Below are 27666 nucleotides of genomic sequence, written 5' to 3'. Positions count from 1 at the left end.
CTTTACGCAGAAAACTCTACACAGAGAAATCACATACTTGTGAAAAAATATTAATATATTAGAAGTTTATCTTAATCCTTCTCACATTTAAAAAGAAAAAAAAAAGACTTCAAACAACATCCTATCTCGTGCTGATTTTCTAAAAATACCACTATTGCTGCCAGGTTATTTCAAGAAGAGCTGAAATGCACATGATGTTATAGTAGTTTCAGAAGATTACAAAGGATTGGGTATGGACAAGTAGTAACATAGGTTGGACACTTCCAAGTACAACGTGGAATGCAGCATCCAGCATCTGAGCAAAAACCTAGTGCTGGATCAAGTGGTCTTAATGCATGGCCACAAGGAGATGCTTGTAAATCACACACCATGCTGGGAACAGTTACATATGGCTGAACAAATTCTTTTTCTCTAAGTTTTTTTTCAAGTGAACTTTTATTTTTAAAATTTCAACATCTCATAGCCCGTGTTTAAAAATAGATTACTATAGGGTCATACTTGAAATAGTCAAAAACCAATGCAGGGGAACATGCACAAAGGCTGCCTTTAGCACAGAAGGGCCAGTCTCCTTAAGGAGTCCTGGTGAACCATTAAAGGAGGAAACACTCCTCTGAAGAACAATACAGAAGAGGAACCTAACTTCAGATGTTAGTTCTCCTCAGAGAAGTTTTTTCTTTTCTACGGATTACAGAGCAAGCAGAATAAAAATAAGTCACCCTTGGATAAAGTTGGCCTTTGAGAATGTCCCTGTCTCAGATTCTACCATCAACTTTTTAATCCTAAACTATTTTATTATAAAAGTACTCATTGATATGAGGCGTGTATGCACAGAAAATAAGATCATGTACACATAGTACTTTAAACTTAACCTTACCATCATCATTTCAGTTTTTGAGTATTTTGACTTTGCAATTACTTGGTGAGGATCTTGGCAAACAGAGGCTTCCAGATATGTTTTTCCCTCAAAATTTCTGAGTGGGTGGATAAACAATATTTGGAAGCCATATCTTTCCAAGTACTTGCTATCAGACTCTGTCCTGTGGTTTTGTTGTAGGGTTTTTTCCTTTCAGATATATTTAGAATGCAGAAATACCGATTTTCTAACGATGAAGTAAGATAGGGGTTTTGTTGGAAACATCCATATTTCAGAGATGTCCTACAGAAAGATTGGTCTGTCTTTTTATCTCTGTGTCCTTTAATGGTGACACAGTACTTTAATGCTTAGATATCAACTCCCACTCTGCTCCCACCAGTCTCTATTTCCAGGCTATGAAAAATTGACAGACCCATATAGAGATGCTGTACCCAATTTTGTAAGAACCATGAGGAAATCCTGAACTTTCCCTTCAGCTGGGAAGTGATATCCTTTCAAGTTCATGTGAAAAGAAACTGGTTGCATACCTAGTTTTCTGAGTGATGCTCAGACAGAGGCACACAGCCTCACCTCAGCAGAACCAAATTTAATCTTGAAATGCAGATCGCTGGGGAGACCTTAATATCTGAGACAGTTTAGAATACTTTTGATGGAATTTTGACAGTCCCACATACCGACAAAAAACAGATTCTGCTGCAAAGCTCATCTCTCTCTGGCATGGAAGAACTTACACTGGGGACTGAAGGAGGGAGTGATGCTAACACTGCGAGAGCTCTCCACTTCAATAGTCAGTCTTGCCTGAACTCCATCCATGCAGGAGTCTTACTGGAGGCATTGGCTGGGTACGCCTGCACTCAGCCAGCCTCCACTTGTACCCTGTGCTCAGACGGCTTTCATCCTTCAGGACACTAAACTCCAGAAGAGATGTCCAACTCTACAGGGTATGTCCCCATATATTCAAATCCCACAACAATTAGCCAAGCATTCCACCCGACCTGCTGCCCTTCCTGTGACTCGATGCTTAACCAGGGTGGGACACTGCAGGAATTTAATAGGAAAGAGAAGAGAAAGAAAATTCCAAGAGGGGCTGCTGTTGAACCAGAGACTGAAGGAGAAGGGAAAAAAAAGGTTTAAAAGTTGTTGTTTTTTTTTTTAAATCAGAGGTTCAGTTCTGTTAAACCCTTCAGTTCAAGCAAGCTACTGAATAAATTTATATTACTGTGCATATTGCAAGACAATCCAGCCCTCGAACACATCAAAGTAGTGGCACTGCTCTTTAATGCAAAGAGACCCCATATATTTTCATATTTTTTCTGCATCTTTTTTTTTCTTCTAGAGAAAATAAGAGCCTTCAGTGTAAGTGGTGTTAATTACAACTATGCTTTCTGTTCCACCAGTCTCAGTACAGGTAAGGTACAGAGCAAGTTAGGTAGAGAGTATCACATCAATGGAGATCAGCACTAACAGAAAAAAATTACATTCCCAAATTGAGAAAGAAAAGAAACATTTCATCATCGTTGAAGGGATGATGAGCAGCAGGACTATACTTGTGTTATTTTGTGTGTTAATGGAACAAAGAAAAGCCAAGCACCCCACTGAGGGAAGCCAATTCAGGGATTACTCCCAGGTCTGCACTTGAAGGGAAAAAAGAAATAAAAAAATAAAGAAAATAAATAAATAAAAAGAAAGAACAAACAATCCCACTCATGTTAAGAAGATTGCTAAGTAGAGTATAAAAACAAGCAAACTTTGCAGAGAGTAGTGTGACTATCTTTGTGATCACAAACCAGATGCGACCTTGTCTCATAAGCTGGAGAGAGTATCAAATACCAGGAGGTCCTGTCGGGCTCTCTCCCCCATTTGGCAGTTTCCTTTGTTCCTCCCAAGTATCAGGCAAGGAAGAAAGTGCTGAAGTTTGCAATAAATACATGTGAGGTCACTGGCAGGAATGAGTGAGTACATATCATTTCAGAAAAACTCCATCATACTATCCCCCCTATTTTTAAACTACACACTACCCGATTAAGCCCAGTGTGCAATTAAAAAGAAGCTTAAAGTATTTTCATTACATCAGTACGTGAATATAAAGCAAATTTCATTCATTTTACACCCAGTGGTCTCAAAGTTCAGGCAGATGCTTTCTGAACTGTTTCCATGTGCTCCTAAACAAGGTGAAGATGACCTCTGCTCTCTCAAGTAAGGGTGCAACATAGCAAGTACCTATCAAATACAGCCAAACTACTCTCAAACATTTGCCTTTTCTGTGACATCTCCAGGTCATGAGGAGTAGTCAGCATGGATTCACTAAGGGGAGGCCATGCTCGACCAATCTCATAGCCTTCTGTGATCTCATCACCAGCTGGGTGGATGGAGGGAGAGCAGTGGATGTCATCTACCTTGACTTCAGCAAGGCTTTTGATACTGTCTCCCATGACATCCTGATAGCAAAGCTGAGAGAACAAGGGATAGATGAGTGGATAGTGAGGTGGGTTGAGAATTGGCTGCCGGACCGGGCTCAGAGGGTCGTGATCAGTGGAGCAGAGTCTGACTGGAGGCCTGTGACTAGTGGTGTTCCCCAGGGCTCGGTGTTGGGTCCAGTCCTGTTTAATATCTTCATTGACCACCTTGATGAGGGAATAGCATCCACCCCCAGCAAGTATGCCGATGATACAAAGCTGGGAGGAGTGGCTGACACGCAGGAACACTGCGCTGCCATCCAGAGAGACCTGGACAGGCTGGAAAGCTGGACAAGGAGAAACCTAATGAAATTCAATAAAAGCAAGTGTAAAGTCTGGCACCTGGGGAGGAATAACCGCTTGAATCAGTACAGGCTGGGGGATGACCTGCTGGAGAAGAGCTCTGTGGAGAAGGACCTGGGGGTCCTGGTTGATGACAGGTTGGCCATGAGCCAGCAGTGTGCACTGGTGGCTAAGAGAGCCAATGGGATCCTGGGGTGCATCAGGAAAAGAGTGTGGCCAGCAGGTCAAAGGAGCTGATCCTCCCCCTCTACTCTGCCCTGGTCAGGCCCCACCTGGAGTATTGTGTCCAGTTCTGGGCTCCCTGGAATAAAAAAGACAGGGACCTCCTGGAGAGAGTCCAGAGAAGGGCTACGAAGATGATTAAGGGCCTGGAGCATCTCCCCTGTGTGGAAAGGCTGAGTGAGCTGGTACTGTTCAGCTGGGAGAAAAGAAGACTAAGGGGGACCTTATTAATGTTTATAAATATCTCAAGTATGGAATGCAAGGAGAATTGGCCAGCCCCTTTTCAGTGGTCTGTGGGGATAGAACAAGGGGCAATGGCTGCAAGTTGGAGCACAGGAAGTTCCGCACCAACATGCGGAAGAACTTTTACACAGTGAGGGTGACAGAGCCCTGGGACAGGCTGCCCAGGGAGGTGGTGGAGTCTCCATCTCTGGAGATATTCAAGACCCGTCTGGACGCCTATCTGTGCAATATGAGCTAGGGAGCTACTTTGGCAGGAGGGTTGGACCCGATGATCTCTTGGGGTCCCTTCCAACCCCTACAATTCTATGATTCTAAAGGAGGCCCAGATACCCTGCATGTGTGCAATGGCTTTGGAGCAGAAGCTCCTTTCTTTCTCCCAGAAGACAACCCTTGTGAATGACCCTGAAACCTCTGGACCTTTGATATCACTCTATACGAATACTGGTTAACTTTCTTTGGGGCCATGTAGCTACAGTGAAATATGAACTGTAATTACGGGCATTAAGATAATGGAGAATGAAGGGCGGGGGGGGAAGTATTTTTGAGTTTAAATTACAGCTCATTCCCTCAAAATCTGAGAACTTAAGGTGCTCCCCAATGAATGAGTCCATGCACTGCCAACAGCACGACCCACAGCAGACATGACCATCTCAGTAACAGTACCAGTACAAAGAGACTCGAGAACTTAGAAAGCAATTAACTTGGTCACTCAACATCAGATATTCACAGCCTCTGCACTTGACTCAGCCACATGAGCTTCTCTTCCCAGTCTGTGGGGAGAAATAAGCACACGATCCCTGTGACCTGTTTGGACACCTCTCAGACAAGATCCATCACATCATGAAATTACCAGGTTCTTCACAATCAAATTCAAGTTTGCTATTCTACTTCCACAAAGATGATTCTGAGGAGATCTATTAAGCCTAAATACAACATTATTTCCATTCTCCAAGGGAAAGCAAATTAATGTCTGGGCCACTTGGCCTGAAGTCTGCTCTCACTCATGCTCTCACGTGCTCTGCTTGGCTGGTCTCATGTGGGGAGAGAAGCTGGGTCCTTATGGGTCCCTTCAGTATATTCTATGATACTGCAAACTTATTTAAAGTTTTATGGAATTATCCAAAGAAATCTGGGACTGGGCAGGAGAGTCACCATTCATTCAGCAGAAAGCAGCTACATTCAACAGAGCCAGTATAAACATGACAGACATTACGGGACTCACTAAAATTTACTCTGCAGTCCAAAGTTACGCTGACGACAAATACGTAACTGAACAGCTGAACAACAAATGCAGGCAAATACTGAGGAATAAAATCCCAGAGTACTGCAACCAATGGAGTAGCTTAACAATGACTTGCTTCTGAATTTAAAAGAAAAGAAGTCAAGTACATTTTAATTAAAAAGTGAGGCTAAACAGGGAATACATAAATTAAACTTTATTACATTAGGTAATACAGAACATGGCTTATTAGGCACAAAATGAAATATTATTTTTATATCTCTTGATTTCCTTTTATTTAATAAATAGCATAGCTATTACAGTTATCACCAATTGATATTCATGTGGAGTGAGTACTGAAACTGACATATTCACAGCCGCTCATCTGATCCTGGCTATTCTGCCCGTTAAAATCCGAATTTGCCATTGCACATCACTTCTCTTTAAGATGGGTCTTGGTTCAGTCTCAGAAATAAGGGTTCTGCCCTCCGTCACAGAGTCCCACGGCAGCATGCCTCTACTACTCACACTTTCTGTTAGTAACAAGTATTAAGACACTGAGTTCACCAAGTGGCTCTGGGACATGGGAGCTAAGTAGTGTCTGATTGAGACAGGACTCATCCAGGGACCTCACTGTAGCCGAGTATGGAAACCAACAGAAATCAGAAACTGGAAGTTCCCAGTCTGACCCTATTAGCTCAAAGCTGCTCCAGAAACATCTGAACATCATTATGTCACCTAACAGCAAGGTCTTACAGAGGTACAGGACAGGTTCGCAACAGAGTAAGCATTTAACAGAACTATACAGGAAATAACAGGTCTTACACATGATTCGAAGCATCTTACAATTATTTTTCTTATTGACTTGTTCACTTCTTTATGCACCACAATCATAACAGACAATACTTAATGACTGCAAGGCTGGACTCTGATTTTAGACATTGATCAGTGAATGACAGGACACATGGGGAAAGGGAAAAAAAGACATTTAGATGAGAATAATTGTACCATAGAGCTATGGCAGGAAGTTTCACAGGCATCCCTACAGTTCTTGATTTGCATAATGAGGCAGGTTATTTCTGGCTGAACACATCATTGCAGGAAAAAGAGAGTAAAGGTAGCCAAAACATTTCCATACATTAAAAGTTTTAAAGATGGAAAAATGGTGTTTGGCATATCTAGATAAAGCACACTATCTACATGTTCATTTAACACTTCCTTTTAATGTTATTTCCCTTTAACTATCTTGTTCACTCAATGCATTCATTGCCTGTGATGCCTCTGGAGGGAAAAGCTAAATATTCATTCCATCTGTTTTAAATTCCACATTCGAGAATTTGCAGTAAGCAAGCTTAAAACGTCTTTGTTGCCTTATAAATATTTAAAGAGAAACTATCATTCTATTTAAACTCCCAGAATTGTTGTTATTTTACAGTAGTTAAGTTTTAATGTTTGCATGCTAATCTGTTTCCGTCATAAACACAAGATTCTCGGGCACTGTCGGACCAGTAATACTTCAAGCACCCCTTTAAATAGCACCCTTTGTATGTGGTACAGGAACTGCAGTTATTATAATCACCTTCTACTAAATGATCTGTTTTGACAAACCCAATTTGCTGTTAAAGCCACCTTGATATAGCCGATGCTCAAACTGTCCCGCAAGTTGAGAAAGTGCAGCAGACACATATTTATCTATCACTCCAGCTAACGGTAACGTCAGAGGCTGAGGCTAGAAACCTGGCCCATACCCAGTGGACACAAAATGCTTCTGACAACATGGCAATGAGATGTCTAGTACTTTTTATGGACAGCTTTGAAAGTTATTTACACCTCATGTAAAGTGCCATCGGTGTACAGAAAGCAGATCTGTCCTCAGAGGAATATTACACACCTTTCAAGCATTGTGAACTGCTGAAGTGAAAGTGCTGCACAGCTTTATGGTAATTCTAGTCTACTTCTTACCAAGATGGATTACCAAAAGCCACCGTGTTCCACATATATGCACATGTATACGTAGAAATGTATATATGTACAAAGTCACATATTCTCTTATATTCTCATAATTCTTTATTTTACTGCAAATCTCAGAAGACTGATAAATTATTTTTACATAGTTGAATGAAGAGACAGATTAAATACCTCAAATATTTAACCCAAATAAGCTCAAACCATATCTTTTCCTGCTACTGCTATATTAATAGTATTTTATAAACTCAGATTAAAATAGAAAATCCATGTGATGCTAACCTTTAAAAAGGTCTTTAAGCTTTTACTACAGGCTTTTAAAATACACTTACTATTTTATAAAATTAATATACCAAATATTTACACTAAAAATTTTAAAATAAGAGATTACATAACTAAATGCATACTTCTATAAACAATACAAAGAAAAATGAAAATGGCTTTCAAGAAAGGCAATACATTACATTTTACAAGGTAAATGAGGGAATGGAGAAATGAAAACCCGCAGCTGATAAGAATTTGAAGAAATAAAAATGAGATTGTGCTATACTAATACATAGTAGTCTCATGAAACTGAATGCCAGGGGTTGGCATCAAGACAAATATACCCAAACCCAACAGCTGAATTATTAAAGCGCATGGCTAGTTTTGTGGTCATTAATAAACATGCACTCATTAATGTGTTAGATTGAAGGAAATCAGATCTGAGACTTGAAAGTGTTTGCAGAGTGAGCACATGAATTCCTCTCCCACTCACAGCGTACAAACAGGCAAAGGAGTGCTGTGTTTGTTGAAACATTAGATACTCCCCAGAAGAAACATCTGTGTACAAAAAGGGCCCAAACAAATTCAGACAGGTTATGCTTTATAATATAGTTGAAATGGTAGGGGAAGAAAATTCCAAAACTAATACCAAGGAAAAATGATTAATCTCAAAATTTACCTTCTTCCCTACATCTTCCCTTATTTCCTCCCTTCCCCCTCCATAGCTTGAATAAAATAATAATTAAAAAAACCCTGCACAGCTCTTCTCAAGTGTCAAGTCTGTATTCCAAATGTCAAACCCTATCCCGAGTACTACAAGTACTGAATAAAGATGTAAACACTGGCGTGTTGTTCATTAGGCTTTATGGGGAAATTAGGATGCAAGGGATGGTATCAAGGGAACTGCCCAGACACGGGTTTTAACAATGCTGTGACTGCCCTCCCACAGTAACTTCTAACAGAATCCACTTCGCTCCTCTCACAGCACGCCTTGCCAAGAACCGGATTTGAATAAAGGGCCCTCATTAGTAGTAAAAGTTTGGAGGGTGGAAGTGCTGCTTGAACTTTGCAGTGCTGAAGTACATGCAAGGAAAAGCACTTTGCTGAACCACTGACAGTGTCTGTGCCAGCCAGTCCCAGTCTGCTGGTCCTACCGTGCCAGCTGCTGTGCCAGGGTTCTCCAACACCAACAGAGCAACAGACTTGCAGCGTCCATGCACTAACCCGAAAGCTTAGGACATCAGCCTTCTCTACAGCTGTGGAGCTCTAGCCAGGCTCTATAACCTGCTCTGGCAGATGCCATGCAGAGGCTGATAGAATAATGCAATGAGTATTAATGCTCAAAGCTTTTTTACTTGCTCCCTGTAAGCTTCAGGGCAAAATTGAAGGCATTGGTGATTCTTCAATGTGGTGGTTACGGGAAGAGAAGTATCTAAGAGTTATGCAGAGTTGCTCAGAAACAACAAGACAGTTGACAGTGTAAAATACCAATGTGTTACTACTGACAGCACCACTGAAGCAATATGAAAATGAAGCATATCGTATCTACCTTAAATAACTTATGGATAAACACAATTGTACACTAAGTTCCTGTAACACTACCTTTATTAAGCTATCTTTACTTCTGATTCTCCAGCCACAGCTGTAAGTGTATAATAGGTCACCTAGATCCACTTTCACAGAATCACGTAACAGTGAGGGTTGGAAGGGACCTCTGCAGACCATCTAGTCCAACCTCCTGCTAAAGTAGGATCACCTACAGCAGGTTGCACAGGACTGTGTCCAGGCGGGTTGTGAATGTCTCCAGAGAAGGAGACTCCACAACCTCTCTGGGCAGCCTGTCCTAGGGCTCTGTCTCCCTCACAGTGAAGAAATTTTTCCTCACGTTCAGATGGAACTGCCTGTGTTTAGTTTGTGCCCATTGACCCTTGTCCTGTCCCTGGGCAGCACTGAAAAGAGCATTTCGGGAAATTTTCATTATAGTACAGTCCTAAGAATTGCATTTTATTCAAACAGCACAATCTACAAACCTGCCTCCATGAGTCAGCAATCTTTAACAGCTGGAGGGGTCATACAGCGTGGACTACCCTTCTTGTTACTACCCTAGCTACTGTTGTGTGCTAAAGGCAAAAAAACAAAGCTCAACATTCCTAACATTAAAAAAATAATACTGAGCCTAGGATATGTGAACTCATCATAAAAATACCAAATGTGCCTGGGGACTGTGTCACTCCTTCAGCTCAGCTACAAAGAGTTAATGTCAGGAATCTGAAGGGCAAGATGCTTAAATCTGTCTCTGATTAATGGGTAGGAGAGACTCTGATACTGTTACACATAATTCACAGAAGGAAGAGACTACTTGAAAACAGTTCTTGGCCAACAGAAAGGTAAAATACAATCCCTGTCAGACGCTAAGATGTATTGATCCACTAGAAAACTCTCACACGAACATTTTTTAAAAAATTCTGTACTAATTACCAATAATAAAAGTCTTAGGAAGCACTGGAGTGTCTCATCTTCAGTGTGCTAGAAACCAGGAGCCAAAAGGCATGAACTGGTTCTTCTTTACTTGCTTCCTTGACTGGGGTTTTAAGCAGACTGACTTCCCATCAGACAATGTAAGCCATCACCAAACATGTTTTCCTGGTCAGGCCGCGAGGACTCTGCAGCACTGGGCACCCTGACACCCACGATTTCACCAGCAGAGCCGGAGCAGCGAGCGGGCACTACAGAGAACCCAGTTGCTTACAAATACCTGAACGCTGCAGGCACTGAGCACTGTAAAGTAAAATCCAAATGCAGAACGCACTGTTCATTGCTTTCCCTCTCCCAAATTAACCCTATAGGAGTTTCAAATAGCTTAACAGCAACTAATGTCCAATAGATTAAAAAGGAAAGGGGAAAAACCCAACTGACTTATGCCTTGTAATTGATTGTAAAAGCCCACTAGAGGACAATATACTGGGACCAGTTTGCTACAACATATTAGGGGCTCCATTTTTATATCTCCTGTACTTTCATTCATCTCTTTTCAGGACATGCTTGTGATTATTTTTTCCTCTACAAATCTTTCACATAACAGAGACCACAAAAGGATGCACTTCAAAGAACTTCCCATTTGTCTGTGTTCCATGTTCCTGCTCTCCCTTCAGTGAGCAAGAGCTTAGCAGGGTTATTGTCACTTAAGAGCTGGAAACCTTGTTATCTTCCTTCTGCACTCGCCAGTCCCTCCTGTCCCTTAGTCTTGCTGCTTAGTGGTGTCAGCAGAATTATCTTCTGCCTAGATGGGACCATTGTATTAAGGGTTAAAAAATGTACTTAGCTTTTTCTATCTATCAAGAATTACAAATATGACTGCAGCTGGTAGGTTTCATAACTAAAAGAGCAACACACTTTTCCTACTGTTGTTTTTCTCTTTTTCACTAAAATTACCAGCTTCTGCCCGTCAACGATTTGTGGTGTTCAAAAGTAACTAGTCTGTATCCAGGAGGGAAAGGCAGCAGACAGCAACTTGAACACAGCACTTTTTTAACTAGAGAAATCCTTTGCAACAATTTACGTCACCCAAGGAAAACGAACTACCTTGTGTTAAAGAAAATCCAAACCAAACCAAAGCAAAGGGTTTCCTTTTTTCCTTTCTTTTTTTTTTTTTTGATCTCCTTGAAAATGTTTAGAAGGCAAACAAATCACCAATGGATACGGTCATGGTAGGCAACCAATCATCTAGTAAGAGATGCCATTTCTTTTTATGGCTTACTCTGTGGACTGTAACTCAGTGAAAACTGTAAAAGATAAAGTAATCGGAAGCACAACCACAATGAAAGAAAAACAGTCTAGTTGTGTACTTACAAGCTTGGGTACTTATCTTTTTATCACTCCCATTAATACCAGCAGTGCATGTCTCTTGGCTAGGCTGCGAGTTCAAATCATAATGAAAGCAAAAGAGAATTTGAGAAAAAACATTTCAGATAGGCAGCAGAACAAAACTTTCCTGGTTTTTCCTCTCTTTATGACTTTCCAAACCAAAAAGTCCTCAGCTTGAATGTTTACATTATATATTATCAAGGGGAAATGGACACATAAACACAGGAAACAGCATAATTGGAGCACACAACTAATTAAGAAAAAAAAAAGAAAGATCCAGAATTCAAGTATACCTATGCTTCACAACACTCTTAAAGGTAAATTATTCTATTGAGTAGTATGGTAAATGTAGATTTTTTTACTATCTTACAAGCATCGTTCACTTTTTTTTTTCCCATGAAGAAAAAGTAAACACAGTAAACCCAAACCTTCTTGTACTGGGGACTCCTCAGTTTAAGAAGCCAAGGAATCTCTGTTTTGGTGGAGAGTTTTTGTGACTTTTTTTCTTTCAACTTTTTTTTTTTTTAAATCAATACATCACCAGCTACAGAAATTATCCGATTAAGGTAAATCTTAGCAAATAAGCAACAAGATTTACTTTGTAAAGTCCCTATTTTAAACCTTCCCAGACACTTTCATGCTGGCTGTTAGACCTACTGAAGAGTCACCCAAAATCAGTTCCATATGTTTATTCCTTTGTTTCTTTGCTTTGCAAAATCCTGATCTGTAAATTTTGTGGCCAGGCCTGTTTCCCTCACTCTGCAGATGTCAACAAAATATCTCCAGAATGGAATGGATGAACTCTGAAGAGGCCAACTTGTGAGGTCTATTCCAATGGAAAGGGAAAGTTGGAAATCAATAAAAGAATAAATAAACACTTAACTAATCAAAGAACTTTCTGACTTACTATGAAAAGTAAACTCAGTGTTTTTTAATTAGCACACGTTATCCCTTAAGGAATGTTGAGCTGTCAGACTCACCACAGCATTTATTTTAAAGAGCTTTGTTTCTCAGAATTCATGAAACTGACTTTAAATACACTTTCCTCAAACAAAACAGAAAGCCAGAGTGCAGATGCCTTCTTCCTAGAAAGAAGCTGAAGACTTAAGGCAGATAGGCAAGCAGTTCTTTAGTGACAGGCTTCTAAAAGAGCATGAGTACCAGAATATCATCAGCAACCTACTTCTGAGTCCAAAATAACAACAAACACTCCAAAAATTTAACACAAACAAACAAACAAACAAACCCTAAATGAAAGTTTAACAGAGTGGGATAAAAACATGTGGACAGAAATGTTCACTAGAGATAGGATTTTATTTTAAATTTTACAAACTGCCAGTAAAGGTTATATTTGACTTAGTGGTTCCTTTAATTTATTTTCTTAAAAAAAAAAAAACCAACCCAAAACCATACAAAAATGCCAGCTACAGAACTCTCCACAGAAATTTAGGCTCCTAAACACTAAAATTTATCTATTTAGAGCCTGACATAAAGTGGTCATGGGAAAATGTCACGGTTCATGAAGATACTCTTAAATTCAACTGAAAAAGCAGATATTCATTAGAAGTTGTCCAACTTTGGACTGTTTCCCTCTTCCCCATAATCCCTACCTCAAAAAAGAGAGAGTGAAAGTTTTCTTGAGAAACTCATAGTATTCTTAGCCCATTAGCATGACAGCCACCTTTAAATAAGTTTCTAACCAATACTTAATGAAAATGTGATTAACCATGGTTCAGGCTAAGGACGCATGGTCACCAAGTAAGCGATATAAAATGCTTACTCCATTTCTACATCACATTTTCCAATGCTTGGTCCAATCTCAGTTTGTGCCTCAGACGCTTCTATTTTCCTTGGCAAAGTATTTCATAATGTGGTTCATCTTGAGGAAGTTTTCCTGACATTCAGCCTAAAATTCTCTCCCAATTTCTTCCTGTCAAATGACTGCCTCTTCTTAGCTAGATGATATATGCAGCATACACACTTCTCACAAAAAGAAATGCAATTTCTGCTAATAAAGTACAAATGAAGAAGTTAAAATTCCCTCTCTTCAGGAATTCCTGCAGAAAAAACACAAATGAGACCACCTGAAAAAAAATGTTTTAGATTCTGAGCTCATTCTTCCATCACCTCATTGCTTTTACACTCAACAGGTTCTCAGAATGCTTTAGTATGAGAATAAATACACAAACACAGAAGTAGATAAAGTTATACATATACTAGCTTTACATATGCTTAGCTATCTATAAGTTTTTTAATAGTTAATTACTCTCAATGTTTACAGTATTGTTTAATCTAGAACATATAAAAAAAATCTTGGCTTGTTATGAATCTATGAATAAAAATTTAGACAGGTGTACACACTGCTTACAACTTTAAGAAAATACTTTTGACATACTACTAATAGCTTGTGTGACAGCCAGTGTAAATGCACAGCCATTTCTGAAGACTGTGGTTTGAATGTAAACGTTACCAACTATAAAAATCTCATTACTAGTACATGTAGACACAAGTAAAGGTATTTAATAATTACGGTAGGGAAAACAGTATTATATTTTAGGTGCTACTAACTCCATCAGTTTTAGAAGCTGATTTGGAAATCTACCCTTTCAAATTACAGTAGATAATGCAACTTCATTATGACAGCTTTGAAGAGACACCACATTCCTGGGACTGATGGTCTCGTAACAGCTTCTGCCATTTTTAGGATACTGTACTAAATGAACCTTTGCTGAAATTTTCTTCTACCAGCTTGGTTGCAAATGTAACTTCCGCTACCATGTTAAAGACAGCAATAAGCTGTACCCCTTAATTATTTAAAAAAAATAAAATCTTGGTAACTCTGTTCCTTTTCACGATAGTCATTATCATAACAAGTAGTATTTTTGGTTTGTCACTTTGGGAACAGGCACCTTGGAAACAACTACCTGATTGCAGGCCCATTAAATTAATTTCATATTATCAGGTTTCTCTTAATGGAAATCTCACCAGGATCACACAGAAAGTTCCTACTAGTATTGCTGAAAATACAAAATGGTTGCACCTGAATATATTCAGTAAACACATGCCAGTCCAGAGACACTCCAGAGCTCAGACTTTACAAGTGGCTTCAGTCTTTAGAAATGGTTGGAATAAAAATCCAAGTGGTATATGACATCTGTTGTGCAGGTTACAGGAGTGATTCCCCAGCCTGGTAAAGTAACAAGCTTTAGAATGTGAAAAAGAAAGGCTAAAACACAACTGAGCACAAAGCGAAACTATGTAGGCCTATGAACTCAACAGCCACCTCCTTGTTTTTCCCCTTTGCCTTCTCACTCATTTTGCAACTCCTGTTCACTAAGCCTTGTTTCAAATTAAAAGGAGATACTTTGACATGCAAAGTGATCAGTTCAAAGTGGTCTTAACTACTGATCTACCTATTTACTTCATAAGCAGCCTGTGCAATCACTTCTGTGAGGTAAAAATGTTTTTAGTGGCTGAGTGCTGGCTATTGGGCCCACTCAACTGTGTATGCACAAGTTTATTGCCAGTCATGTAATGCTTGCCTGCTGCTCTTAGTGTGGCTAAGAGCTGATGAAGCAGCCAGGTAGGCTTGTGCTGGTCGCACAGCTGATCCTGGAGTCACTGTTTGTGACTAATCCGTGCATTTTCACCTCCAGGGTGAAAATGAATGTTCATCTTCACAGGCGCTGCAAATCTCCAAAGGTCCATTCCAGTAACTGCAAAAGCAGGGTTAATGGCCACTGACTTCTACCATCTACTGCTATCAGGAAGCACTTTGCATTATATCGCACAGCTGCTGTGGAATAAAACAGTGAGAAAGGCAGTCTGATAATGAAATGCTTTGCTTCTGTGCTGGGTCTGGTTCTTGGTACCAAACCCACGGCAGTATGCAAACAATACGCTATTAGTTATCTCTCCAGTACCACCAAGACCAAACCCCCAAAATCATTGTTTAAAAAAACCCCCAAACATAAAAAATAAAATAAAATAATAGAACAGAAAAGGCTGGTGCTGAGCAAACTAGCTATTCTGAGAGATGACTGTAATTGGAAGTTGTATTTTATTTTAACAACTTCATTCATTTAATGAATGAACATGGCCAGGCATAAAGCCAAAGTCAGCCGAGCTGTTTGTAATGGTACTATGCCCAGGAACTGTTCATTCCTACATTTAAAGTATGCATCCTTTCAGGAAACAAAAGCATGTGTATGAACATTTAAAATATTTTCTGAAAAAAGGGTAGCCACAGATTTAAACTATTTGGAGATAAATTAATTTTTGTATGTGACAGGATCCATAGAAAATCTTTCTCTACATCCATGCTAATGACAGCGTTAACTCACTGTGCGTACAGCTCTCCGGTATCCCAACAGAAACTTACAAATAGAAAAGTGCAGTGTAGCTGTTCCAGCTAATTCCTTTATAGCCACAGGAAAAAGTCATCTTATTCCGTTAAAAAACAGACATAATGACAAATAAACTAACGGGAAAACACAATATAAGAAGTTATAGAAAAAACAAATTGATTTCATAGTGTGAATTAAAATTTTATAGCCACATGCAGTTCTACTGATACACAGTAAAAATGTTCAGGGGTTATTTAAGCCTCAAACGCTGAAGAGTTATAATTTATTTAGAAGGTTCTGCCAATTGTCAGTGGTGAAAGTTCACAAGAAGCATGTTGGGAACAACACACAATATCAAGAAAGGGATGCAAGACACGGATGACACATGTCATGACAAGACATTCAGAGCAAAAGGACTAGAAGTAGTAGGAGATACAGGTATTTTATCATTTTTTTCTGCTCTCATGCAAATATGAGTAAAGACATAAATCAATTTTGAAAGCTCTCATTTAGCTTGTAAAAACATACCAACATAGTGTAAGAGCCAGCTTGGGGGGAGAGAGAGGTCTAGCAAACTTGCTTTAAAGGGAGCCTTATACTGAAGGACAGGTATCCAAAGCAGCAGCTCTCAGGCAGCCTGGTCTAGTGAAGGGTGTCCCTGGCTATGGCAGAGGGTTGGAACTAGATGGTCTTTGAGGTCCTTTCCTACCCAAACCACTCTAGGATTCTATGATTCATAATATTTTAATCCTTAAGGCTACCAGACTTCATGGCCCCATCATTTGAAACTTTCCGCAGGCCCATGTGATATGGCTTCCAGATTTTCCCTATAATTCCCTTTTACCACCAGAAAAACAACCCCTTTCCTTGACCATGGCTAGTAGGAACAGCAGGGCTGAAACAAACTTTGCACCAAGAACTAGATTTGCCAGCATTTATTTTAGTGACCATGCTTAAGCAGAATTTCTGCTTGTAGCCATGTCGGTCTTCTGAAGTGTGTACCGATAAACTGGCACTGCTGCCAAACAACTCAAAACTGTTAATCTGTTTCAGGCTCAGGTCAAAGAAAATGTACTTGTTCCTGGAAAGGCATTTCAAGAAAGTTTGTCAAAGTAGCAAAAATTTGAGCTTCTACAGGCATTTGAGAAGAATAAAAAAAAAAAAGAAACTAAGTTTTCTGCAAGCCTTAAGACAACATCCTCAGGAAAATACTTCAAACAGAACATCATGTGTGATGCAGCTATGGGCCCATGCAGATTACACAGGTTCTCAAAAAGGGAGAAAGAATATCAAGCTGCCTTGACTTTAAAAAAAAGCATAATTTACTTTCTTTCTTGTGCAAAGGTGGTGGTGGGCATTTAGTGGTGTTTATTTTAAATAAAGGCATCTTTGTTTCTACATACCCTTTGGTACTTAAAGCGCTTGTGGTGTTTTCCATTTTAAATCACATTTTGCAGGACATGAATATGAACAGGAAATACAGGAGTTTCAAACTATTCCAGAGATCAAACTAAGTGAAGAAAAAATGAAAATATATTGTTTGTTGGAATTAAATGCCTTTTGTAATACTACTGGGAGAAGTGCAGATAAATTCAGAATCCATTAAAAGAATTAAGTGGTAGATTGTCAGGTTACTACTGGCTAGTAATGGGTACAGCACATACCCAGCACTGCAAGTCACTCCAATCACTCCCTCCAATCACAAAATAAATGCACAAAAAACCCTTTAAAGCTATAAGTGGTCTCAGGTTTCTTTAAAACAGTCATTTAGAAGTACAAATATCTTTCTCTTTTCTCTGTCAACAGTCATCTGAGAAGACACTCGGTTAGTGACTGTTGAAAGCTGAAGGATATACAAGCTGAAATAGCAACTACCTGTATTTCTGCAAAGTCTAAAATGTCATTAAAATAAACTCATTTCAGCCACATTACTCAGTGAATGTCTCTCGAAACACTCGGGGAAGCTGCTGGCCTCTAATGTAAGATCACATGTGATAAGAAACAGGCAATATGAAATGAGTATATGAAACGGAGAAAAAAATTAGATTTTATAAAACACGAAGTAGAAAGTGGCTTTCCAACTAAGCCTTCATTTTGCACCTTACTGAAGGGAGAATTTCATCTGTCTGCCTCCTGATGACACCCTGCAGAACTGGGAATGGCAAGCAATATCATTCTGTGAATGTTCTCTCCTAACTGAAAAATGTTGCAGAGTAAACCAGTTTTCAGAAATGTGGTGATCAGTTTATTTGACTGGTTTTCAATAATCACTTCCAATTCTTATTGCAGTCACTGCTGATCAGTCAATTAAGAACGGTGAAGGCAGCTACTTAAGGCCCCGACCTGGCTCAACCAGGCCACTGTATAAATCCTGGCACCGTTTATCACAAGCTGTTAAATCTTTTAACAACTCTTCATTGACAAAGATCAAGGACTCCCTATAATCATTTCATACTGTTAATACGGAGCAATCATCCCAGCACCTTCCTAGTGTAGGATCCCATCCATAGGGAGGTAAATGCCAATACAAGCATCCCAGATATAGACAGCAGGAGAACCCTAATAATGACCTGAATCAATTAATCATTAATCTGCAGTGCAGTACTCCTGAAACATGCACCATATTTTTAAAATAGACAGCTTTTCTTCATTTCCATTCCCAGCAGAAAACCGAAGAGCAATTACTATAAGGATGCTAATTATCACAGCCTTCTTACTAAGGCTTTGTATACTGTTTGTATGAGATGCTACAGGTAGGTGGATGTTCGGAAGTGTTGTAAACACTTCAGAGGTACTACAGAGGTAGTGAAGCAACTTATTTCTACTCCCCCTTCTTTTCCTCTTGAACAGTCATCCCAGGTCCTGCTCGCAATCTCAAGACAGACAAGTGGTCCCTGTCTGATGTCAGCCAACACAAGACATCTGAAAACAACGTGACAGAACGACACTTTCACAGCTCTGCCAACAGATGTTTACTGCAAGAAAGTAACTATGTCACAATTCAACTCTATGACAGCTACCTTGGAAAACTGTATGGCCTGTCTCTAAAAATAGTAGATTGCTTTCTTCCCCAAGTGGTGGGTTCAGGAGGCAACAGAATTTTCTAGGAACAAGCAGAGCAAGGTACAAAAGGCTTTCCATTTGCTGCAGTTCCTCACCGTGGGCATTGGTATGAATAGGAAACATTTTCAAAGCAAAAAGAAAAAAGAGAAAGCTGCTAAGGAATACAGAGCAAAACGTGAACAGGTATTCTCTGTTGACTTCACTGTAATAAAACCTCTGAGCAAAATCTGTATTAATGGCATTACTCTGTCATAGCAAAAATTATTCCAAAGTACTTTCTGCAAAGTTACAGAAAACAGGGACTCACACTTTCAATCCCAGATATCAATAGGTGGGCAGTAACATGAATGTGAGAAAGGAACTAGATGCAAATAGTTTCTAGTGAGATCAGTATCATCTGTTGACTATTATCACAATCAAATGTCAGGTTTTTTCATCATTTCCACAAAAAAAAATGGAACAAATGATTTTTAAAGAAAATTATTAGAGAAATTAGAACTATAAAAAAGTTAGGAATGTACCAAGTGTAAAACTGAAAAGTAACAGTAAGAACTCCATATGTTCCTTGACCACATTATTTGAAAAAAATTCCAGATGCTGACAAGTGTCACCTAGGAAAGCCAGCTAACACTCTTTACTGAGAGCACCCATAATTTTATCTCCAAATTGTCTGGCCTAGCATGTGTTTTTTATTTGGAGAAAATTCAGAAAACATCCATGCAAACATCCAGAAGTCAGACATTACACTACACTAATGATAACACATGAGCTGGTTACTTTCATTACTTTGCTGGTTTGGGTTTTTTCCATTTCTTTAATTGATCAAAATGCTAACAAGCATTCACTGAGCACGTGTATTTTTGTACTTGAGTGGTGGAGAGAAAGCAGCAAACAGGAGTCCTTCTAGCCTAAGACAGAGCAAAGGGGAAAGCTGCATTACAGGTTCTCCCTCAACAGGAACCCGGGGGATTGTGTTGCAGATCTCTGCTCTAGGAAACATGAATGAGAGAAATAAGCCTACCACTTCTTGATTTCATTCATCAGGTATGTGGGTCAAACACATCTGTTTTTCCAGATGGATCACTTTCCCAGGTATGTTCACTGCACAGTCACAACAAACACACATACCAACACAACAGGGAAGGCTGGACATTTTCTTAAATGGTCCAAAAATACTCTACAAATATGCAACCAATATGAGAATAAAACCAGCCTTTTAGGTTATGCTGAGCTCCACTTGAGTTACCTCCCGACACTGGGACACAAAGCTCTCAGATTTGGGGCAGCAAGCTGGTTCTGAAAACCATTCATTAGTTAACATCATTGTTTGTAGCATAGTTACTCCAACCGTTTGAGAGGTCAACCACAGAAGAAAACCATGTACTGTTGCTGTCTACATCCTCTCTCCTCTGCAGTAATTTCTATGGGTAACTGGCAAAAACCTCAACAAAATAGCACTACATATTTTAAAAATAAGAATTAATATTATATTACGTATGGTAATGATAAACCATCTTTTTCTCCATAAGACTCAAATGAAAACCAAAATTATTTGGTTTATATTATGAAATAATATAAATTTATATGAAAAACAAAAAACCAAAAGCAACAACTAATCCATGGACTAAAATAAATGGAATAAATTAAAGTCTTCCACAAAAATTGAATATTCACCAAATTTAACCTTCTGGACAGTAAAAATACACACATCCCAAAGAGAAACATATGCACATGCTACCAGTAAATTAATGTTCAAGAATCTACTTAAGGATAACAATATCTGAAAAGTTCCCATTTCTCTCTACAGACTCCACAATGTGAGTCAATACTCGAAAAATGGAGATGACTGCACTGTACATGCAACCATAGGATAGGCAACTTTTACCTGTATAGGTGAAACTTACTCTTTTCACAGTTTGGGATCTGAGAAAAATTCCAATAGGATGAAACAGAAGTGGGAAGACAGTGAGGCTGAAGATCCTCTGCTAAACTCTGCAATATTAGGAAGTATCCAGGGTTTGTCCAAAGACTTCTAGGAGCAATTTGCAGTAAAAAGGGATGAAGCAGCAACCACCAATCTCTGCACTCTGAAGAATGTGTGTTCTTAAATGGTGCAGATCTGGTTTTCCTCTAGCAAAGCAACTATACTTCTGAGATCTTAGAAGTAGATGTTTCCCCAAATCAGTCCTTTTAATCCAAATTTCCCTTGTTTAGAAGGCAAGAGAGGACTAGGACATAATCTGTTGATGCACAAAGCTGTGGCAGGAGGTTTAGGTTGGATGTTAGGAAGAGGTTCTTTACTGAGAAGCTAGTCAGGCACTGGCACAGGCTCCCCAGGGAAGTGGTCACAGCACCAATTTTGGCTGAGTTCAAGAAATGTCTGGATGGTGCCACCAGTCCCATGCTCTGACTTGGCTGGGCCTGTGTGGGGTCACGAGTTGGACTTGATGATCTTTATGGGTCACTTCCAACTCAGGATATTCTATGATTCTACGAGTGCCCTACTCTGCAGGCCTTTCCTGTCACCTTCCAGGCCTGAAAAAATTATGCTGGTGGAGCATAATTCTGCATACAGAATAAATTTCCTAGTGATACACTCAGTAGTAAGAGAACAGTGAGGGTTTGAGGGTTGGGGTTTTTTTGCCTTTTTCACTCATTTCTCCTGGTATTTGCAAAGGGCTGAGATCTGGAAGTGGAGCAAAGAGTCTCTGATAAAAGGCAGTGAGGAAACTGGAGAGCAAACAGGGTTATAGTGACAGAAATGTTTAGCTATATTTGAAGTGAGACTTGAAATGTTTGTTCTAGTTACTTCTTAGGAAGACAAGACTGACAACTGGGCTGGCTAGAATTAAAGAAAAAGAGAAATCTCATTTCAAGGGATGAAGTGTTATCTATTGCTGAGGACTAGTAAGTCTCATCTGTCAAAATATTTTAAAGGGTGCTGAGATACACTGTTGCAGTTAATAAGTTCCAGGTCTCCAGATAGCACTGGTCTAATTTATTTGAACTGAAGCTACTCAGAGTCCTCCTCATAGACAGCATCCAGGTGTCCAGACATCCTTGCTACCTATCTCTATCTTTTCTAATATGGATGATGCTATCTAACCAGACATGCATATAGCAAGTTTTCAAAATGGGGGTTCAACATAAAGGTTTATGAAGGTATTTGATTTCTTTTCAATGATGTTCCAAGTGATTTCTAACACTTAGCTTGACTGCCTGTGGTCAGTAAGCTGATGGCCCAAAAAAACCCAAACAATAAAACCCCCAAAAAACCCAACGCAAAAACCACACCAAAACCACAACCCAGAATAAACAAAAAAACCCACAACAAGGAACAAAATCATTGGAGTCAGTGTTTTCCTGTCTTGCAAATTTCATTTGCCGAAGACGTGGATTTCACCTTCAATGCATAACAAACATGTAGCCTAGTATAACTGGAACAGGAGGAAAAATAGGGGAATAAAATAATAAACAAACAAATTTTGGAACAAAAATAAAATAATTACATGATGATTTACTGCTCCCTGTTTAATGGAAAGCTCAGCTGCTTTGGAAATGGGTGTTTCCAAATTACTGATCTGACACACATATTCAGAAAGCCTTTCCAGAGAGTTTATGCTAACACCACAGAACATGCTACTGCAATTGCTCAATCGGATAAGTACAGGGAGACGATCTTAAGTGGCAGTAAAAAAAGCAACCTCCCAAAAATCAGCTTTAAAGGGTTTTTCAATTAAACAGTGGGGGAGGGGGCACCTGCATAAAGAAACAAAAAAGCCCTAAAAACCAAAATAACTCAGTCCTCATTACAAAGAGAAGAAACTCTTATTTGTGTTGGTGTTCCTTCATTGGCAGCAACGTGCTTTCAGTCAGTCTCCCCGCAGGAAAGTTCCAGCAAAAAAGATTAATTTACACACAAAAAGTGATTTGAGAAGCAAAGAGCCCTAAAAACCTTTACCAAGTATATCAAAACACATTCATACAATACTTTCTGTCATTTTAAGAGAGAGTTCATGTGAAACAAAATGCCAGGTGTATGCTCTGTGGTTTCTGGGTGCTAGTATGTGAGTTTTACAATTTCTCCCCTTTATAAACTGAGTAGTCAGCAGCACCTGTGGATAGAAGGCTCCTCATTCTTCTGATGGAATCTGTAACCTGCTTCACATTATAGGGAAAAGGTTAATTTTCCTCAACAACATGCTGTGTCCTTCAGTATCTGATTTTATGTACCATTCCATGGATAGATGTTTTTAATAGTTCATTTATTTTTCTTCAAAGGCAGCTTTTGAAACTGAATATTTTGATGCTCTCCCTGGAAGCAGATAGCATCGGACCCCTTGTGTGAGGGCAAACACAGAACTACAATGAGAACATCCAGTTAATACAACAAGAATGGACAACTATGAGATAGTCTCTGAAGCATGAAGATTATGAGGTACAGAGAGACAGACAGTAGAAGGAAAAATATTCATTGAGCATAGTACACAACTATCCACTTCAGAATTTTTGTACTATCTCCTGGAATATTTAATATTGCTCAGGAATTCAGAGTTAACCATACACATCTCAGTGATTCAGGATGCCAGAGAGAAAAGCTCTGAGACCATTCATAACATGCCAGCAACTCACAAAAACTAGGGGAAATAGCAAAGAATGTAGCAGTTAAGAAGCCTATTTCAGCTTGGGATTTACTAAACTTTCAGAAATAACCAGAGTTACATTCAAGGCAACACTTCAGAGAACACATTCAGTGCTTCAAATTCATAGGGGATCTCAAGAAAGGGAAAATCAGTGGCAGGAACTAATTCATCTGTGCTTGTGTCAACACTGCATAATCCTCTGAAAGGAAAAGGAATTAGTATTTTATATCACACCTAGGACATTTCTGTTTGTTATAAGGTTTACTAACGATACCAAATTAATAGAAAGCATAGGTAACACATGAATCTAAAAAAAAAAGCCTATCACTTAACAGAAACAATGTAAATTCAGCAAGAGGAGAAGGAAATTACTTTAAGTAAGTTCCCTTGATATAGATCCAAATATTAAATTAAATCATAGCATCTCTATTGCTTCCTAATAATTACTGGGAAAGAGAGGTCATCAGTTTACATTCCCTGGTGGCTTCTTGCTGACTGGAAAGGCAACAGGGATGAATCTGACTTTTTAGCCTAGTAGGCTACTTGTAAAATCCAAGAGTCTGGTTGGTTGGGTTGTTTTGGTTTTAATCCAACAGCATCAAGAGGTCAACAAGATCATGAAATAGATATCAAAAGAAAAAGGCTGTATCATAAAAAGTCTTACAAGTTACTTTTTCTTTACTTGCTTTTTAAGGGGTACCGTTTGGTGCTACTAGTCTTTTTTTTATATATATATAATCAGGAAATAAAAGACAAGGATAAAAAGGAATGGCCTTAGAGTAATCACCATATTATTATTGCTGCCAATAATAATGGCTGCAAAGCTTTAGAGAACAGAACATTTATGTGATAGTTTTATTTAACCTTACACTTCAGTGTTTTTCCCAGTAATACTGTTCATATTATCTTATTTCATTAGCTTCTTCTAAAGAAAACAAAACCAAGTTGCTTTTGTTTCTTTACACAAGATGGACAGAAGTCTTGCTAAGCACCTCTCAAGCTATTTTCTTGACCAGTGGAAAGAATTTATACATTCAGTGGGCAGGCACTCCAACACTGTGTTCACCAAAACAACCAAAAAAAATTTACTTACGAAGAATTTAACAGGCATCAGAATGAGAAATAAATCAGTGATATGAATATATACATCCTGGTACCAAAAATCAGGGATCTCTTGGAAAGAGTCCAGCAGAGGGCTACAAAGATGATTAAGGGCCTGGAGCATCCCCCCTCTAAGGAAAGGCTCAATGAACTGGGGCTGTTCAGCCTTGAGAAAAGAAGACTAAGAGGGGATCTGATCAATGTTTAGAATTAAATCTTAATTGTGGGACACAAGGGGAAATGCCAGCCTCTTTTCAGTGGTGTGAAGACAGGACAAGGGGCAATGGCCTCAAGTTGGAGCACAAGAAGTTCTGTATCAATATGTGGAAGAACCTTCACGCAGTGAGGCTGACAGAGCCCTGGAACAGGCTACCCAGGGGGGTTGTGGAGTCTCCTTCTCTGGAGATATTCAAGACCTGTCCGGACATGATCTCTTGATGATCTCTTGAGGTCCCTTCCCACCCCTACAATTCTGTGATTCTGTGAATTCCATCTTCAAATCTGATTCACGTACTCATATGCATGGTCATAAATTAAAAATGTAAAATTCAAGGCAGACAAACAAGATCATTAGCTGGTAAGTAAAATCAACATCTGCCATTCCATATTGCCATACAACCAGCATTCACTGATACAATACTCTCTTTTACAGTCACACACTTCAAGAATTAAAAAGAAGTTGTAAATGGTATGATGCATATGGTATGAATGGTATGAAATGTATACACAAATAGTCTTAACACTGACTAGTTGTTTTTCTCCAACCTTTCTACAGAATATGAAAAAGAAGAAGCTTAAAAAAAAAAAAGCTTTAAAAGAAAAACTAAAACCCAACACAATTCTGCAAGTTCTCTCTTTTCATGCATAAGTAAAGGAAATTGAATTCTTAAAGACCTGCATGCCCTGTCTTGAGCTTTCCAATCCACTGAGGACTTTTTCTAAAATGATCACTAATCTGAAAATTGGCTGGCTTGAAGTGCTGCCAGCAGAAGAATCAAAGTGCATGCATAAAGCTCCATACTACCTCACAAACAGGCAAAAAAAACATTTCGAAGATTTCCCATTTAAATCACAATTTGACAAGCAGAAACCTCTTACTGCTAGCAATCCAAACAGCGTATAGCATGGCACACTGACCCTCACAGGGACCTCTGCAGTCTGTGACAGCATGTAGAAAACTGAAGTAAGAGAACTGGAGAATATGACATGACATGACAAAGGTGATACTTTCTGTATTGCTTTTTTGTTTTGTTTTTAAGCTTCTAAGCCCCTGCAGCAAACATGTATAAGATACAATAAATCCATTCATTACAGGATGAAAAGCTGCAAATTAATGGGTTTCAGGGGAAAAATGTCAGGAGAGCCTGTCTTTGCCTCTATATAAAACCAGACACAATCATTAAGTCAGTACACTGCTCCATAGCAGGATGTGGGATTGGTATGAAGTGAGAACAGCAATGACACTGGCTACTTCTAGAGAGCATTTAGAGCTTTGTGACCTAGGGCTGGAGCAGCCCAACACATGATGGAAAGCTTCTCGAAACACCTTCACAGTATAGCACTGGGCATAAACTCAGATAACAGAAAAAAAGATGACTAAGCTATCTTATTAATACAAAAGTTACCCCTTAAGAATAGCATGGGTAGAATAACTATGCGGAGATCAAAGTGGGACTGGTTTATCCTCCATGTATTTTTTCCAAGCTTCAGGTTCTCGTTTTTGCGTTTGACTCTACCAGGAAGAAATATTTTAGGAAGTTTCATTCCAATAATAATGAATAAATTCTACCTACAGGCAGATGGAAGTTTTTAAAAACAGAGAAATTCTAGGCTTTCTGAATTTTCTTGTTCAAATACTACTACCATGATAACTGTGTGTCCCTCTATGCTGTCAGCAAGAGCATTTGGTTAGAAGAAAAAACAGAACGGGGCTATTTAAAGTCAGAGAAAAGCTGGAAGCAAATGATTTCCCATCAAGAGAAGCTTCTCCACACATGGATACTATCTGATACTGTTTACAACATTTTGATGATCACTTTCTACTGAACTTATAGACATTTCTAGCATATTTTCCCATGAGACTGAAATCTCACCCAAGTCTCTGGCCCTGCATCGGGATCCACTTGCTCAGCTACAAAATCCATGCACTCCTGCCGGAATCGACTGGAACAGAACAAGAAGTATCTTTCTCTCTGATTGGTCTTTTTAAAAGAAGGTGAATGTTTTCCCAGCCCTTTCACCCTAATGGTATTCCTACAAGATATGAAGTAAAATGTTATATGGGAAGATCAAATCCTAAACCACAGAGAGTCCAGTATCTTCTTGAAAAAGGAAGCAACTGCTCTGAAGAAAAAGAAGATAGAACAAAGGGAAGTCACGTATACATATTATGACAGTCTAACTAGTTTGAGAAATAAAACCTTCACCTATCCATTTTTTTTCTTTTTTTAATACTTAGGTCACAATAATCTTTAACCTAAATGGAAGGACTATTCATTTGAGACATTGTTTAACTAATAAATTAATAAATGTTCTTGTAAATGTCTTTTAAGGTTATAAGTACTCAACAGTCACCTCCTCACTCTTCCATCTAGTCAGGAAAACATATTTAGCACAAAGCAAACATTTTGCACTTCTATAGGTTTAGGTGCTACTAACTATCCAACCATACCATGCAGGCGTTTATGATCTTGCCACACAAACAGAAATAGCAGGAGATCAATTCTATAGTTAATTACTCCTAGGAATAAGAGAACTTTCTGTAAGCCTCTGCCTGGATTAATAAATCTCCTCCAATATGAGTCAGAAAATCCTTTCTCTCACCTCCCTAAGTACTTGTAAGAGGAAAGAAAACAAGGATAGACATAGTCAGTGGATGGATCTGAGCTAGTTAAACTTTCACAATATTTAAAAATTCCCCTACTGAAGTTAATGCTTACTTCACTTCTTTATTCATGACTAATTTCCAACGAAGAAAAAAAAGTAGTTTCATTGCTAATGTGGAATTTAAAAAAAAACCCCAACAAACTTGTACAAAAATATACTTAAACCTTGCTTAACAAAGCTACATCTGTAGAAATATAAATTAAAGCATACTGCAGAT

The 27666-nt window shown here is 38.9% G+C and overlaps 1 protein-coding gene across 1 annotated transcript in view; it reads right to left on the bottom strand.

The window, feature by feature from the left end:
- ARHGAP42 (Rho GTPase activating protein 42) overlaps positions 1-27666 on the bottom strand; it is a gene marked incomplete at both ends in the record, with an annotated part of 167171 nt that overhangs the window by 78649 nt on the left and 60856 nt on the right. The gene's annotated exons all lie outside the window — the stretch shown is intronic.

Source organism: Gallinula chloropus (assembly GCF_964237585.1).
Source record: "Gallinula chloropus genome assembly, chromosome: 1".
NCBI classification, from domain to species: domain Eukaryota; kingdom Metazoa; phylum Chordata; class Aves; order Gruiformes; family Rallidae; genus Gallinula; species Gallinula chloropus.
The sequence above is the reverse complement of the archived record's forward strand: the minus strand, read 5'-3'. Positions and strand labels throughout refer to the sequence as shown.